This window comes from Hemiscyllium ocellatum, chromosome 34, assembly GCF_020745735.1.
Source record: "Hemiscyllium ocellatum isolate sHemOce1 chromosome 34, sHemOce1.pat.X.cur, whole genome shotgun sequence".
Taxonomy (NCBI): Eukaryota; Metazoa; Chordata; class Chondrichthyes; order Orectolobiformes; family Hemiscylliidae; genus Hemiscyllium; species Hemiscyllium ocellatum.
This window is the reverse complement of record NC_083434.1, coordinates 23,252,011-23,269,339: the sequence shown is the minus strand read 5'-3', so window position 1 is coordinate 23,269,339 and position 17,329 is coordinate 23,252,011. Positions and strand designations below refer to the sequence as shown.

General features: G+C 40.1%; 1 non-coding gene across 1 annotated transcript; it reads left to right on the top strand.

Annotated features, from left to right (window-relative positions):
• Window positions 1-14,349: 14,349 nt before the first annotated feature.
• trnastop-uca (transfer RNA opal suppressor (anticodon UCA)) lies at window positions 14,350-14,435 on the top strand. The gene has a single exon. It is a non-coding gene; the product is annotated as a tRNA-Sec (tRNA).
• The last annotated feature ends 2,894 nt before the right edge of the window (window positions 14,436-17,329 follow it).

Here is a 17,329-nt window from a genome sequence, read left to right as displayed (position 1 = left end):
AGAAGGGGTGACAGCAAAAGTGGAAGAGATAAGCTGGACATGGCGAAGGGCCCAGTCGGCCAGTAGTAACAGGGAATGCTCAATTAAGGAAAAAGCTAGATATTTTCTGAGGTGTAGAAGATGGCATCATCAGAACAGATGCTGCAGAGACAGAAACTGGGGAATGGGATGGAGTCTTTGCAGGAAGGACGGTGTGAGCATGTATAGTCAAAGTAACTGTGGGGGTCAGTGGGTTTGTAATGGATATTGGTGGTCAGCTTATCCCCAGAAATGGAAGAAAAAGAGAAATTGAGGAAGAGAAGAGAGGAGTCAGAGATGGACCAGGTGAAGGTGAGGGCAGGATGGAAATTGGAAGCAAAATGAATAAATTTATCCAATTCCAGATGAGAGAGAAAAGTGGCACCAATTACATCATCGATGTACCGGAGGAAGAATTTGTGGGGAGGGACGTGAGGATGATTGGAATAAGGAATGTTACACGTACCCCATTGTGAACTGTGTATGTTCTGGAGTACTCACTTGCTAACAATGGACTCATGTTCAAAATGGAAATGGAAAGATATTTGAGAGACAAAATCACTGCGTCTGTTGTGTGACCCTACAGTCACTTGACCTTTATCGACCTTGAATTGTGGTAACCCATTATTCTTTAAACCTTGTGTTCAAGCAGGGCTTTCCTGGGACATCCCAATGGTTTTGAAGAAAAGAAAATTGCATCAGTAGTTTCAATACAAATTCTAATAGAGCATTAGCATCAGAACTATTCCTGAGTACACCTTGTTGGCTCTATCATGGATGAAATTAACTCTTGCTTCAACACAAAGTCAGTTTCCTTCTTGACCTTCGGCAAGAATATCAGAAGAACTTTCTTGCATGTGAACAGATGCAGCAACTTTGTTTCACGATGAATGTTAATGTGGCCTGCTGCCTTCAGCTTTCCTAGTCCCATGCCGAGTGTAGAAATTCGGCTATGATATTTGTAGACTGATTCGCTTCACTTTCCAGATCCTCTATTCTGAAAATCAGATATAATTCTGTACAGGCTTTTCTGCTAAAGAATGAAAAACAAAATGGGTTAGGACCACATATACAGTTCTAATTATGTTTTTCTTTCTATCTGTTGAAGCGTTGTATTCAGTTGGCCAATAACTTTGAGTTCTCCTGGCCCATTTAATTTAGTGCATGATGATGAACAGAACATTTTTCAAACCGTGATCCTTTCTTAGAAAGAACCAAAATTGCTGCACTTACATCTAAAATAAAACAATAATGTTCCCTCCATTAGGCTCTCTGCATTTTTAGTAGCTTCTGCATGGTTCCTTGCACTTGCCAAGGGAACACATCTCAACATTATTAATACATGCTGTCTCGTGCATCTTGTGCACTTTTGCCTTGGCTTATTCTGTGCAAGCTTCTTGCCACAATACGTGGAGATTGTAAATGGTCTTTATCGTTTCCAAAATGGCATTCAGCCTGTTCACAAAACTATTTTTTGTGGCTTTGCTTATTCCCACCACATGGAAAATAGTTGGCTGGGGTGTTTGATGAATATGCTTCCTGCCTCCTTTGCTTTTGTGCAGCCGCAATGCTGTTTTTAAATTAAACATACCTCCCTGAAAGGATCATTTTTGGAATATGGTTCTCCCTGCCATGTCAAATCAACAATCAACCTGTTCTCAGACCTCAAAGCTTGTCTGCTCAGTTGAATTGCCTTTGTTCAGGTTAAGTCAACCTTCAGCATCAGTGGTCATTTGAGACTCTGTGACAATTCTATCAGTGGTTCAGTTCTTTTGAGCTGCCATATTTACAGTTTTCTGCAAATTTGTATAGATACTTGATAAAAGCATCAATGCTTTCACCTTGTCATTGCTTGAAATATTCCAGTAACAGTAGGGTCTTTTCCATACTTGGCATTTCATTTACTGCCATCATATAATATCCTTCCTCCTGTTGAGCTTATAAGCAACATTTGAAGAGTGTATGGAGCAAAGAAAAATTAACTTTGTTGAAGATTATTTCACTGTATATTTTCTTCATGCAATGGCTGTAAACAAGAGCAAGGTCACGTGACATTATGTCATGGGTGGCCTGGTGGCTCTGTGGTTAGCACTGCTGCTTCATAGTGCCAGGGATCGGTTCGATTCCAGCCTCAGGCGACTGTCTGTGTAGAGTGTGCACATTCTCCCTGTGTCTGTGAGTTTCCTCCGGATGCTCCGGTTTCCTCCTGCAATCCAAAGATGTGCAGGTAAAGTGAATCAGCCATGCTAAATTGACCATAGTGTTCAGGGATGTGTAGTTGAAGTGCATTGGTCACGGGTAAATGTAGAGCAATGGGGTAGGAGAATAGGTCTGGGTGGGTTATTCTTCGGAGGGTCAGTGTTTACTTGTTGGGCAAAAGGGCCTGTTTCCTCACTATAGAGATTCTATGATACTAATGAATACTCTGTTCCATTAGTAAATTCAAATGAACTTCATACTATAAGAAACAGGCAAGTCTTATCAATAGAACTCCCAGTCAATGTTTGATATTATGTTTTGACCAATATAGCCTCTTTACTGTCTGCAATTTACGGCTTATTCTGGTCAAGTATGAACTGTACAGATACCTTAGATCTCCTCTACTAAGACTTTTCTTCTCCTCTGAGGATTACACTCTTTTCTCAGCTTATTTGACAGACTATTTGGCTTTCTTGAGAATGAGAGATTCTTTGGACTATAAAAAATCAGGTTACAGTGCATCAACAATACCAACAGCTCTCTGATTAATTTTGTCTTCAACTCTCTGTATTCACTTTCATCAATTAGCCCACAAAGAGGACTAATGAAATCATATATTGTGACTGTTAGGTTTCTCACTCATAAACATCTTAGTTTCATTCACTCTCAAGTTATCATTTTTTATTAGCACAATGTTGGTGGGATCTCTGTATGTGAAGTTGTTTAAAAATTAACTTGTAAGTATTGTATTGCTGTACCCATAGTGATTTTTAAAAGAGTAAAAGCATTTAGATAGAGATTTCCGGGTATATCTTGGAATTTTGTTTTCATTCAGAGAGTCTGCCTGGACAGCACGCAAAACAACAGTTTTCACTGTATCTCAGTACATGTGAAAGCAATAAATCAATCAGTTTTACAAGTGAACTACATAAACATGAAGCATTAGACTTTGGTTGGTAACATTAGGAATTGAGGGCTTTTTGTTTGGGCTTGGGGGAAATACCCACTGCGAGAAGAAAGTTTTCGGTTTCAGTTTGGCACTTTTGCATAATACTTGACTGAAATTGGATGTGTAAATCAGTTGCTCTTGAGAATAGAGAGTAGTTTATAACTGTTAAGAAATGGGTTATGTCAGTGTAGAGAGTTTAGTTTGAAAGTTTCTGCTCAGATATATTAGGTTTAAACCCCGAAGGAGTCATTTGAAAAAAAACAAGTTGCTTGAAGGCTCAAAAATGAGACTGTCTGACATTCAAGATTGGGATTTGAAGCCACAGTAAGTTAAGTCAAATCTAATGGAGGTGATGGAGAAAGAAATTCTCTGGTGTTCCTGGACTGTAAAAGGGCGCTGTTGGGATTTGGGAATTTATTACTGAAATCTTAAATCTCAAGTTATTTGTAACATATTTAGGTTGTTCTCATATTAATTTCTTTTGTGTAATAATGATCTGTTAATAAAACCAAATGTGAAGTATTGCATGTTTGCATTTCAGTGAAAGACAATCTTGTTAAAGCCAAAATAAGACCAAAATGTGATCTTTTATTCCAGACATCTGTTTGGGATTTGACTTGTGCAGTAATAACATAAACTTGGAATATATCAATTGGACGCTTGTCTAAGATTTTGAATTCACTGGATTTGGATTTGTGTCTTTGCTTTAAATTAATGATGATGTGTTGTTTCTGGATATGAAGCCTTGTGTATTGTGGTTAAGCTTATTGTACTAAGATTAACGATGGTTTTGGACATTCTTAAGAATTGAACTGAAGTGGCAGGTCTAAATGTGGATTATTTGAAATGGTTGACAAAAGTAAGAGAGTTAACAGATGAACTGAAGGTCGAAGTAAAGACAGTTTTTCGTTATGATGAGATGCTTCGAATGATTAGCCAACATTTATAATCAGAGAAAAAGGAAATTGGAAATTGGGATGTTACAGTTAGAAGTAGTTAAAAGAGAAAGAGAAGGAGAACTGACTTGACACAGACAGGAGAGAATACCAGACAGACATAGAGTTAAGAAACAAAACAAATAACCATAGATGCTGGAAATCTGAAGGAACTCAGCAGATCTGGCAGAATCTGTGGGGAGAAAGCTAAGTTGAATTTATTCAAGTCAAGTAAATGTTAATGGTGCTGTGGCTTAGTTGGTTAAAGCACCTGCCAAATAAACAGGTAATCCTCAGCTCAAATCCCAGTGGTGCTGAGGTTTCATTTTTGGGCAGCATGGTGGTTCAGTGGTTAGCACTGCTGCCTCACAGCACCAGGGTCCTGGGTTCGATTCCAGCCTCAGTGACTGTGTGGAATTTGCACATTCTCCCCACATTTGTGTGGGTTTCCTCCAACTGTCCAAAGATGTGCAGGTTTGGGTGAATTGGCCAAGCTAAATTATCCAAAGCTTTTGGGAATGTGTTAGTTAGGGGTAAATGTAGGGTAATAGGGTAGGGGATGGGTTTGGATGAGAAACTCTCCAGAGGGTTGGTGTGGACTTGTTGGGTCAAAGGGCTTGTTTCCACATTGCAAGGTTCTATAATTCTATAGGCAGCATCCAAGGAGTAGGAGATTTGACGTTTCGGGCATCCTGAAGAAGGGCTTATGTCCGAAACGTCAAATCTCCTGCTCCTTGGATGCTGCCTGACCTGCTGCGCTTTTCCAGCAACACATTTTCAGCTCTGATCTCCAGCATCTGCAGACCTCATTTTCTCCTCTTTAATTCTATAATCTTCTTAGAACTAATATTAGCTCAGAAAAGGTTGATATATATCTTGAAGACAGTGTGTGGAGAATGGAGTGAGCAGATAAGTGAAGGTGGAATTCAAAAAGAGAATGACAATTAATCAGACAAAGGGTTGGATAATAACATGTCAGCGAGAAAGCAAAGTTGATAATGGAGACGGTAAATAGGTTAAAATAGTTTGGCTGTGCTGAAAGCAGCCCATGTCAGGGTGTGGGTGCTGGGGTGATAAAGGACATAGAAGAAGGTGTTCAGGTTCGAAAATAGTTAAACTCAATATTGGAGCTTGAAGGCTGTAGGGTCCCCAAGTGGAAAATGAGGTGATGCTATTCCAGCTTGGGTTGAGCCTCACTGGAGCAGTTGAGCAAACCTAAGACAGAAATGTTGGCCAGGGAACCTGACGGTAAATTGAAGTGGCAGGCACTGGAGCCTAAGGGTCATTAAGTGAAGAAAACTTGAAATGGAGACAAAGAACTTGATGAGATGATGAACTTTGAGAAAAATGTAGAACAGAAAGAGAGTGAATTTTTAAAAAAAGATAAAATGCAAGGAGATAAAGTAATTAAAGAATATAAACTGGGCATCTTTGAGTAAAGATGAAGGGAGGCAGTAATAACTTATGATTTCACTGAGGGATGGAATTTACCTGAAAATCTATGCTTGGTGCTGAAGTTTACTGAGGAGGGAGTCAAAAATATTTTACCTCATTTGAGAAGGTGGCTGAGCAGACAAAGGGGCCAAAAAAGGTTTGGACTTTAGTTGTACAGGGTGTTTTGGTAGGCACAGAAATGACTGTGTCCTTCAGTTTGTCATAAGAACAATCTGACAGTATGAAGTTTTCAAAGAAGCAAAACTCAATGTTTATGAGTTTATGCCTGAAACTTATCAATTTCGATTTCGGAAACCTAATTCAACATTATTAATGTCCTTCAGGGAAGGAAACTGCCATTTTTTCCTGGTCTGATGTGTACGTGACTCCAGACCCACAGTAATGCGGTTGACTCTTAACTGCCCACTGGGCAATTAGGAATGGGTAAAATATACGGGCCTGGTCAGTGCCATCCATTTCCCATGAATGAATAAAGAAAAAAAAATGCCGGTAATTTCACGGGAGAAACAAATGGTTTAGATCACTGAAGCAAGAGGAAAGATTTGAGATTATAAGGGAAATTCTGATCGTGGGAGAATTCAGAAATAGCATTCCTGCAAGTTTGAAAAATATTTAGATGAGCATTAAAAATTGAAGGTCTGACAGATACCTATGAAGTGTCACACACACGTCAGTGGCAAATGCAGAAATCTACAATGAAATTAAGAAACAGAAAATCTTTGGAGGGAAGTTTTAGACAGAAGACAGAGGAATGTTAAAGTAATAAACGAGTACAGCTATTGTCAGAAAATGATACATTATATTATAATTGGATAGACTAAAGCCAATTGCTGGAAGTTAAATGAGAGATTGATATGTGGTAGGAATATCTAAGAAAATTTCAGAGTAAGGCAGGGGCATCAGGAAAATAAAACTGTAAAAATAATATAAAGAAAACAAATTTATTTAGAATATATGAAAAAGGAGAGATGGCTCTGGACAGTCTTGCAAATTTTATTTTTGAATTTGACAAGGAAAACCAAACTACTGAGTGTTTATCTCAAAAGAATGATATTTTCTTATACATCAAATACAAGAGGTAAACCAAGAAGGAAATTGAGAGTCGCTATTCATCTGCTGGCAGAATTAATGAAGAGGAGATAATTCCCTAACTGATGGGAGTGGTCCAAGCTCAAATCACTCCTTCCAGCAAGAAGCTTCCAAAAAGAAAGGAATATCTCATTGCTGTGGCACTGCAAACCAAATTGTGAGATCAGCACATTTTGGTTGCGTGTTCAAAGGCACCTTAGAAAGAGTTTGATGAGAGAAAATTGAATGTGTGGGCAAAATGAAGTTGTATGATGTTTGAAGCAACCAGCTGATCCAAAGATTCAGATCAATGTCAACTGGAAGAACCCAATGGCTATGCAAAGTAAAGCTGCCATCTCTGGTTACTTGCTTATTACAGAGAGATGACTGTTGATTGTTGAGAAGAGAACCCTTCATTGTAACATCAGCTGGTGCAGGAATCACACCCATACTGTTGGCATCACTCCTCATTGACTATCCAGCCAACTAAGCTAACCCCTGCCCCACACTAGCATTGAATGTTAAAAGCAAAATATATTTTACATTAAGTTTCTCAGAAAGGAATAATGGCACTTGCAATCAACTTCCAACCTAAATATGCCTGTTGCATTTGGGAGTGAATGAATTGCCACATCCTCACAATTCTCAGTTGACCATCTCAAAGGCGTTAACCAAATTATATTAAGTTGGTTATGCGTGCAACAATGAACAAGGAAATGTTGCACAAACTATTAACACTTGTCTGGTGATATGGACTATTCTGCAATAATTTTCCCACTTTATTTCTTTGGAGTTATTAAACAAAGCAATAAAAATACTTCAATGAAAGTTCAATAACTTACTTGTATTAACTGCATTCTAATACCTCTGAAAAGAAGCTTCAGGTTTGGAGTTGCTGTGTCACAAGCCAATCACTTTTGTTGGGTCTGTATCTTCTATTCTTGCTAGTCCATTCTATCTAAAGCTTAAAGGTCCTTTCTCCAACTTACTTCTTTATTCAACCATCCACTGTCTTGTTGCAATTATTCTATTGACAGGTCCATTCTCTGATCAGCTCACAAGAGTCTCATATTCACATTCTTTTCTTTCTTGCATTAAAGAAAATGTTAGGTCGAAGGGTAAGATTGGCACCTGGAGATGTGGTATGTTTATGGGGGCTGATAGGGGTTGTTGTGGGTAAGGAGAGGTGACAGTTGTGAAACTGGATTTCTAAGTGGCCAATGGAGGCAGATGTTATCAATGTTAACATCCACCTGCCTCCATTTTCTTCAGAGGCAATGGCCCTAGCTCTGCCCCACCCTCCGCACCAACTCAATGTGAAAATACCTCGGGCGAGCACTGCCAGGCAGAAGGCAGGTTCACAATATCCAGAAGTGATGTGACCTTCTATTCCCCACTCAAGACATCTCTGAGCCGCAACAATTCAAGTTAAGGACAAACAACAGCTGTGGGTTATACAAATATTACTGAAGTATATAACTTACTCTGAATGTTTATAATTTTTATATAAATGTTTGTATTTTAAAAAGAAATGCCAGAAATATTTTCTTTGACAATCAACCATAAATTGCTCCCGGGTCTTCACTCGAACTTGGTGATTAAATCAAAGAAGCAAACTAGTGACTTCATTGATTTTGTTAACCTTTGTAATGTCTGAATTTCTGATTTCAATGGTGCCCAATCAATTGTCTTCTCAAGATTAACTGTGTTTCCCTGAAAACACTCATGCAACCTTTGCTTTCAGGACAAGGCTAAGGGCTCTTGTGGTGCAGTGGTAGTATCCCAACATCTGAACATAGAGGCCATGATTCATGTTCCAAACGCTCCAGAGGTATGTAATGACATTTCTGAGCAGGTTGATTAGAAAATATATTTAAGAGAAAACCTTTGTCGCCCACATTCGGAATGGAAAGCTAAGAGGAAGGATTGCATTAGGAAGAGCCGATGTTAATTTATGTGGCTTGAATCCAAAGAAACTGCATTGATTATCATGAACTCTTGTTGTAAGCACTGCAGTTGACAGCATGTTACTGATAATCAGCAGTACTTATGTCTCATTAGCCTAGGAGCAGTTCTTGAAGGTACACTCACATTACTAATGACTTTAAGATAACTAACATTGGTTGCAAGCTCCATGATAAGCCTGTGCAGCTTAATGAGCAGGATACAGCTATGACAGAACAAGAGAGCAACAATAATAATGAACTTCTATAACTTTGCACTGTAAGGAAGAGCACTATTCCAGCAACTTGTTAGGTGGGCCTTACTGAAAGGAGCCATTTCCATTGAATAAGCACAATTTCTGTTTCCAATTTGTGCTGACTTCCTGCCATAATAGTATGCAAATATATACTTAACGTTAGCATTTGGGACAAGTGTACAGTATTTATTTCGTAAATGTGCTGTTTGAAACTACTGCCAGCTTTGAGTTCACAGCTAGCTTTAGCTGTTCTTTGTTTTTGATGTTTAACTAATTAACCTACCTGATACATTGCCAACAATCTCTAAGAATCTTATTTGATGATTTGATCTTATTTGATTTGGAGGAACAAGCAGTGCTGCGTACTTTGTCCAATCAGAGGGGAGAGTCCTTGGGTGATAATACAGTTCAAAAAACAGAAGCAGCCCAATGCCACCTGGTGAAGGAGTTAGCATTGCAGGGCGTGGCTGTCCACTCAGGGTCTAGAACACTATTTCCATGCCTATGTTTGTAAAGAAAATATAATCTTGAATTTTTGCCCTCTTTTGTATTTCTGCTGCCTATGTTAGCTGGGAAGGGTCATACTGTTCAAAAATTAGTGTATCTGCACAAGTTCATTGGAGGTTCAGCAAAGCTTGGTAATAATTGTCAGATTATTTCTCTCCATCTCTCAGAGTTGAAAAGTGTCTTGGTTGTGAGGTACTTCGTCTAACAGTCTGGCAGAGAACCCATAAACTCCACATGGTCATGGGAGGCAGATGTCGTGAGTTACAGACATGCTTTGGAAAAGAACACTCACTTTACCTGGATTCAAGCCCATGCTTTTCATTTGAGCTGTTTCTGCTTTACATTTTCTTTGTAAAAGCAAACTTGGGCTGCAGTAAAAATTTAGCACAAATTAGCAATAACATGGAAATTTCAGTCTGTGAATCAAAGAGAAAATTAAGTTCAAAAATAGATGTTATTTTACTGTACTTGGGAGTACTTTTCTGATGTTTCAATTTTAGTACATTAGATAAAGTTGAAGGAATAGATGTATTCGGTGTTATACCTACCATGGAATATAGACATTGCTGGCAAGAATAATCTCTGTTAGCAATCCCTAATTTCCCTTGGACAAAGTGATTAGCTTGGGCTATTTTAGAGGGTAATTAACAGTGGATCTGGAGTCAGATCAGGTACAGATGTCAGATGTCAGATGTCCTCCTTTGGGACACCAAAGAGGTAAATGGATTTTTACAATAATCAGTGATGGTTATGATGACCATGTGGCTGAGGGTAGCTTTCAATTCAAGATTTTGTAAATTAAGTTTAAATTCTACCAGCTGCCATGGTGGGATTTGAACCTAAGTCCTCAAAGTCGTAAAATAAAAGTGTAGGTGCTGGAAATCTGATATAAAGACAGCAAATGCTGGAGGAACTAGATATACATGAAGGTGTCTGTGGAGAGAGAAACAGAGTTAATATTTCAAAATGTTGACTCTGTTTCTCTCTATGAGGATGCTGCCAGGCCTGCTGAGCTTCTTGAGTAAATTCTGTTTTTATTCCTTAAATCCTGAGCCTCTGTTATACCAGGCCAGGGACATTGCCACCAGATCACCATCTCCACAAACAACGAAGGAGCAGCATGGTGGCCTAATGGTTAGCACTGCTACCTCACAGTACTAGGCACCCAGGTTCAATTCCAGTCTCAGGAGACTGTCTGTGTGGAGTTTGCACATTCTCCCTGTGTCTCTGTGGGTTTCCTTCAAGTGCGCTGGTTTCTTCCCACAGTTCAGAGATGTGTAGGTTAGGTGGATTGGATGTGCTAAAATGTCTGTGGATGTGCAGGTTAGGTGAATTAGCCATGGGAAATGCAGGTAGTAGGCCTGAATGAAATCATCTTTGGAGGGTCGCTGTGGACTCAATGGGCCAAATGGCCTGCTCCCCTACTGAGGGGTTTCTATGATCCTTAAGACCTTGAGCAGATGTTGCCTCTGACACAAAAGTTGGATTTCAGTGAACTGTTTTTAATTAAAACAAACATTAACTTTGGCCTTGAGCACATTGTATGCTGTACGTGCAACACCATGATGCAGTGAAAGGGGTTATTATGGTAGTATAGTGGTCATTTATTTCCTTACCTTTTCTACAGGCTCATGTTTAAGAAGATGATCCATGCTTAACGTTAATCAAAACAGCAGAAGTTTGGTTTTCTGTTAGTTTCCTTTGCTCAGAGGCCAGGTCTTCATTTTAATGTCTCCTGATTGAAGTTTGATTACAATGCCCCACACTGTACTTGCATCTATGTTTGCACTGTTCTTCTCTGTAGAATAAAAAGCAAATTTTCATCCTGTAATCTTCAAGCTTTTGTGCAGTTTTATAGATGAATTACTCCACATTAGGAATGAGATAGTTTTATTAGATTAGATTAGATTACTTAGAGTGTGGAAACAGGCCTTTCGGCCCAACAAGTCCACACCAACCCGCTGAAGCGCAATCCACCCATACCCCTACATTTACCCCTTACCTAACACTTAAATCTGAGTGTTCCATTTGCTGCATTATTACAATAATTAACATTTTTAGAAGATATACATAAATCCCTAAACTACCCGATTTTCAGATCCAGGTTGACAGAAAGTTCAAACCAGCTTTCTGTACTTAATAATTAGGCAATGACCTACTGGTATTATTGTTTGACTGTTAATCCAGAGAGCCAGGTAATATTTGGGGCCCTGGGTTTGAATCCTGCCATAGCAGATGGTGGAATGTGAATTCAATAAAAACCTGGAATTAAGGGTTTAATGATGACCATGAATCTGTTGTCAATTGTCAGAAAAAAAACTCATCTGTTTCATTCATACCCTTTAGGGAAGGAAACGTACCTGTGCTGGCCTGCATGTGACTCCAGATCACAGCAGCCTGGTTGACTTGTACCTGCCCTTGGGGCAATGGGGGATAGGCAATAATCCTCATTGCTGGCAATGCCCTCATCCCGTAAATGAAAATAAAATCATTAATACAGGTAATTAGATTCTGGCTACTGGTTAATAATTAGAATAACTAAACTCAAAAAAATTAAGATTCTAAATCCCTTTTAAACTCCCCTTTATACACGCAACTCACACAGGAAAAGGAATACATGTGTGGAGTAAGCGTGGAAAAGGTGAATCATCACCTGATGTTTAATGTACCTGTTGAAAAGTAAATGGTTCATCGTGAGAAAGTGTCAGGGAAGGAAATAATGTGAATCATTGAAATGGTGACTTTAGTTTTCCAAGTGTGTAGTGGGGGTAATTATACTTGCTACACCTTCACTAACTTCTGTGTTTGACTACATTATTTCAGAAAGACTTCAGCAACACTGAGTAGGATTTTAGAACTCAAAACTCTTGTTTTACAGTCAGGTAAAATGTAAAATCTAAAACCTACCTTAACCCCAAATAATTTCCAACCCATCTACTTCTGGGTTGAATGGAGGAGGAGGGAGAAGGGGAGGTTCTGTAAATAACTCCCAGAGTTTGTTGGCAATTTAAATATCTCAGTGTGGTTAGTAACCTTTGACTCAATTTGTTATTCAGGTTTTACAATGATCAGATTGGTTTTCTGACACCCAGCAATGAAAGGGTGGGAAAGACAACTTTGATAAGAAGGTAAGTGCTTGTGGACTAATGCTTTCTCTCCTCCACTACTATACCCATTATCAGACATGTACAAATATAAGAGAAGAGATAATCCTCATTTTTACATTGTATCTTTCCCTTTGAGTACTGTAACTTCTTATACTGGATGATGTGAAGATCCGTGTGAAGAATTTGTCTCACGTTGGAGGAATAGGATACCAAAGGAGAATGATACCCTCTCTGAAGAACTGCATTATGGGTTTGCAAACAAGAAGACAGAATAGGAAGTTTGATCAAGGTAGACTTGCTAAGATAAGCAATTGGTTTTAACATCTGAAGGTGCTGCCACAAAAAGGAAGGAGCCTTGTGTGCCCTTACGCACATAAATGTGCCTCCACTGATGCAGTATTGGAGATTGATAAGGGTGTTGGAGATAACACTCCAAGTCTGTGTTTGTTCAAACATGGGGATTGGGTTTGGACCCAGAGAATGTCTACCATGCAGGACAATGATGGGATTTTTAAAAAATTAAATTTGTCAAAACTGGGTAATAATTGATGGAACAGTCTTATCAAGAAAGATGTATAAAGAAAGACTTTGAAAAGACTTGTTGCTGCAGTGGGTAGTGTGGTTTGGTCGAATATTCTGAAGATACATTTAGAGATTTGTCAACAAATTGACAACCTTAGATGCACTCTAGCTCGTAGGACTTCTAACCAGCCAGTGTTGTTGTGAGTATGTATTACTGCTTTATGTTTAAATAAAGATTCACCTCATTTAGCATAACAGTCCCAAGGTGTCGTATACTATTGAGATGTAGAGTAGATGCGAGAATCCTTAAACCAATGAGAAGCTCTTAAAGATTTTAGCAAGCTGTAGCCAAAAGTCTTAGAAATGGCAAACCATACTGTGGATGTATTACTGTCAAATAACATGGCAGGGAAATTACCTGAAGCAGACATGGGTCTGGATTTTCCCAGAGGTAGGCAGTTGAAGTTGTTGGGTTATTTCAGAGGTGCATAGTTCAGTTACAAGTACATAGTCCAGTAATGATGTTACAAGAATGCATAAAGGGCTCAATTTTGAAACCAATGTAGGAACAGATGCTGCTGAGGCACGAGGCCTACAAAAGCTGATTCTTCTCTGAAATGCTGAACTCATAAAGCTAACACCGAACTCAAAGGACTCTGATGATATCTTCAATTTCTTCGACGACAGTGGATTTTGGGATAAAAATTTTAGAACCACATTCCATACATTGGTCTTCTGTGGTGATTCAAGAAACAGATAAAGTAGGACCAAGTGCTATGTTAGTAAGGTAATATCATCATAGTCCCAGAGGGCTTCTATCTCGGAGTGATGGCTGGCGGCAAGTTTAACATGAGGATCACCATGGCTGAGGCAAGGTTAAGAAGGTGGAAACTTTATGGTGACCTCAGCTACCACAGGGATTGTACTCATGCTGTTGGCATCACAAGTTGGCTATCGAGTCAACTGAGCTAACCCAACCTCAATTGCTAAGGCACAAAGGCCAACAATACTTATGACTCAAAGTCAATGTATTTCAGCTGCTCTACTCCTGAGTATGTGAGGAAATGCAATACTGATCATAGCTGCATAAGGAACATGAAGATTCTGATTAATTAACATTCTATTTTGCTATACCATGACACCACCAGGATGGGATACGGCAAACAAAATCAGTTCAAGAAATGATGCATGAAACACATGAATCTTTGAGTTCAGATTTGGACACCACACTTTAGGAAGTATATGACATTAGTGAGAGTTCAGATATAATTCAAAAGAGCGTTCCAAAGATAAGGAACTTCTGTCAAAGAAGGTGGGAATGTTCTCATGGAGAATTGAGGGGATAGTAAATAAAGGAAATCAGAATGTTGAGAGAGCTGCTCCACGTTTGCCCAGATGACCCTCAGTGGTCTGGGGTGCAGGCTTCAAACCTGGAACTGTCTAGCAACAGATGGTTCAATTCCACCTTTCGGGTGGCCTTAGTAGTGCAGCTGTGACTCTAACTGCTTTGTGGATAACACACTGGCTCCATGGTTAGCACTGCTGCCTCACAGTGCCAGGGACCTGGGTTCGATTCCCGCCTCAGGTGACTGTCTGTGTGGAGTTTGTACATTCTCCCTGTGTCTGCATAAGTTCCCTCTGCGTGGTCCAGTTTCCTCCCACAATCTGAAGATGTGCAGGTCAGGTGAATTGACCATGCTAAATTGCACATAGTGTTAGGTACGTTAGTCAGGGGTAAATGTACGAGAATGGGTCTTGGTGGGTTTCTCTCCGTAGCTAGGTGTGGACTTGTTGGACCAAATGACCTGTTTCCACATTGTAGGGAATCTACTCTAAATAAGGAGAGATTATTGCCATTGATGGAGGATTTGAGACCTAGACAGTACAGATTTAAGGTAACTGCCAAAAGAAGCAATGTTGACACGAGGAAGAAGCTTTTTTCACACAGCACGTGTTTCAAATGCTCTGGAATGCTCAGCCTGAGAGTTTGGTGGAGGTATTCAACAGGGAATTGAATTATCATCTGAAAAGGTGGGTGTGTGTAACTCAGAGAGCTAACACTGAAACAGCGAGTCAAGCAGCCTCGTTCTATACTATAACTATTACATGAAAATTGGTCTGAAGTCAAATCTGGCAATTCAAATGTTCCACTGGTAACTTGACTTGAGCAACTTCTCCCCTCTGGAGATTTAAAAGCACAAGGCCTGTTGTAAATCAGGCTTTCAACTTTACAATGCATTAAAGTTGGAATTCCCTTAATAAGACCCTAAGCCCCACGCATAATCAGCCTGAGGATACATTCATTTCCAGGCACACAGAGAGTGTGCACAGCACCATGCGTAGACTATTGAACCTCTTGAGCCTGTTCTGTTTCACAGCTAATGTGTCATGGTTTTCCTGTGCAGAAATTAATTTTCAATCCCATGAGATTCAGTCTATTTGAGTATAGTTTATAAACATGACCCTTAGTTTTATTCTGTTTGGAGCTTTAGCTCTAATTTCTGAAAGAGCAATGTTGACCATTTTCAGGCATCTATTAAATGGTTTAATTCTGAATTCAATCACCGCATCTTTAGATCCAGTTGGGTTTGACTATTGCTAGGACGGGCTACCGTCCCCATGTTCGTTTGACTATGTAACATTAATGTGGTACTCATGGATAAAGGCCAAAATATACAGACCCTGTTGCCAACTGCATTAGTATCCAGCCTTCAATGAGGCATCATTTATGGGAACATGGAAATGAGGGGCAGGAGGAGGCCACTTGGCCCTTTGAGCTGCTCCACCATTCACTATGTTCAAGGCTGAACCTCTATCTCATTACCATAATTCTGCTATCTCCCATGCTCCTTGATGCCTTTAAAACGTATACAGCAGTGTGCTATGCCAACCTCACACCTAGCACATGTGCCAACTGCTTATCCACCAAACACATTGCATGTGTGGCCATGTCTCAAAGTCTTAGGTGTACAGTCATCACCAAGGGGATACTGGCACAGTAAGTCAAGGGCAACTTCTGAGTCTAGTGCGAAGGGGATGTGGGGTCAGGCATAGTCAGGTGTCCATTTGCAGTGGTCTGAAATCTGAGGTGTACATCACGGTCAGTTAAATATCTCCATTGCAGCCAGTCCAAGAATTAGGAATAATCCATTCAAGGAGATTGTCAGCCATTAGTCAGGGGTGTGGACATGTCCTATCTGCGGTCATCTGTTTAAATCTTTCAAGGAGGTGGACCCCTTTCAGTCTGTTGGGTCTGGCTACAAAACTTAAGGGGCAGCAATGGGAATGAGACTTAGGAACCTATGCATGATGACTGGGGATAGCAGCTAGGGAGAAGGGAGGGGACTCATAATTGTGAATGGGAGCAACAGTAAGTGGAAGAGGGTATAGGATAAAATATGGAAGAGAAGGGTTCATGAAGGGAGGCGCAGTGTTTGTCAGGTTCAAGAGGGGGCACAGTGTATGACCATACTTGGCATGGTCACCTTATACACCAAGGGCTGGCAGGGGATGGTGGGCAGCTGTCAGCTCATAGAGATGGGTTGGTCAGGCTCTTGGGGAAGTGTTATTGTGTTCACAGGGACGGTGATCAGGAAGGGGATCCGGCTGTTAGGATCCATTGAGGCAGAGGCTGAGTACCACAGCAGTGGATGATTCAATGTTGCCTGACATTTTGCACCACAATATGAAGAGAATTGACAGTGACCACACCTGAAGTGAGCTGAGTAAGTGTCTTGACTTGTTAGAGATTTGGCTGCAGATCCCATTGATGCGAGGCATTTTAAAGGAAAAGCACCTTACATAGATCACAGACCTGTGGACTCCTGCAGCCCTGGCAATCTGAATGTATTGATCCCACATGTGCTGCACACCACTGTACCCTGAACATAGACAGCTGCCTTATTCATAACATCACACTTGTAGGCAGAGCTAAGAGAATGAGCAGGGATTATCCACTCCATGGGACAAGGGTGTTGATCCTCCCAGTCCATCTTAGTGTTGTTCCTAGTTCTGCAGCTGGAGTGGAGGGAGGGAGCTGGGAACAAGTTAGAGAGAGAGGAAAGAATTCAACGTTTCCCCACATGGTAACAGTCTCTCTGTTCTCTGCAGCTAAGACTCATTGTAAACCTCAAGAAAACGGCTTCTCTTTCCTGCAACCTTTGGTGCAAGCTGAGATTTTTAACAGATAAGTCAGGCACATTTTATGAGTGAACCTGTATCTTGTGTCTCACACCAGTGAAAGAAACCAGAGAAAGACAACTGAAACAATATGCAGGTAGCAGAAAAGTCATTAAGATCATCTCAACAATGAAACCTGAGAACAAAGACTACTGAACTATCTTTCCAATCTTTTCCCTCTGTCCATAAT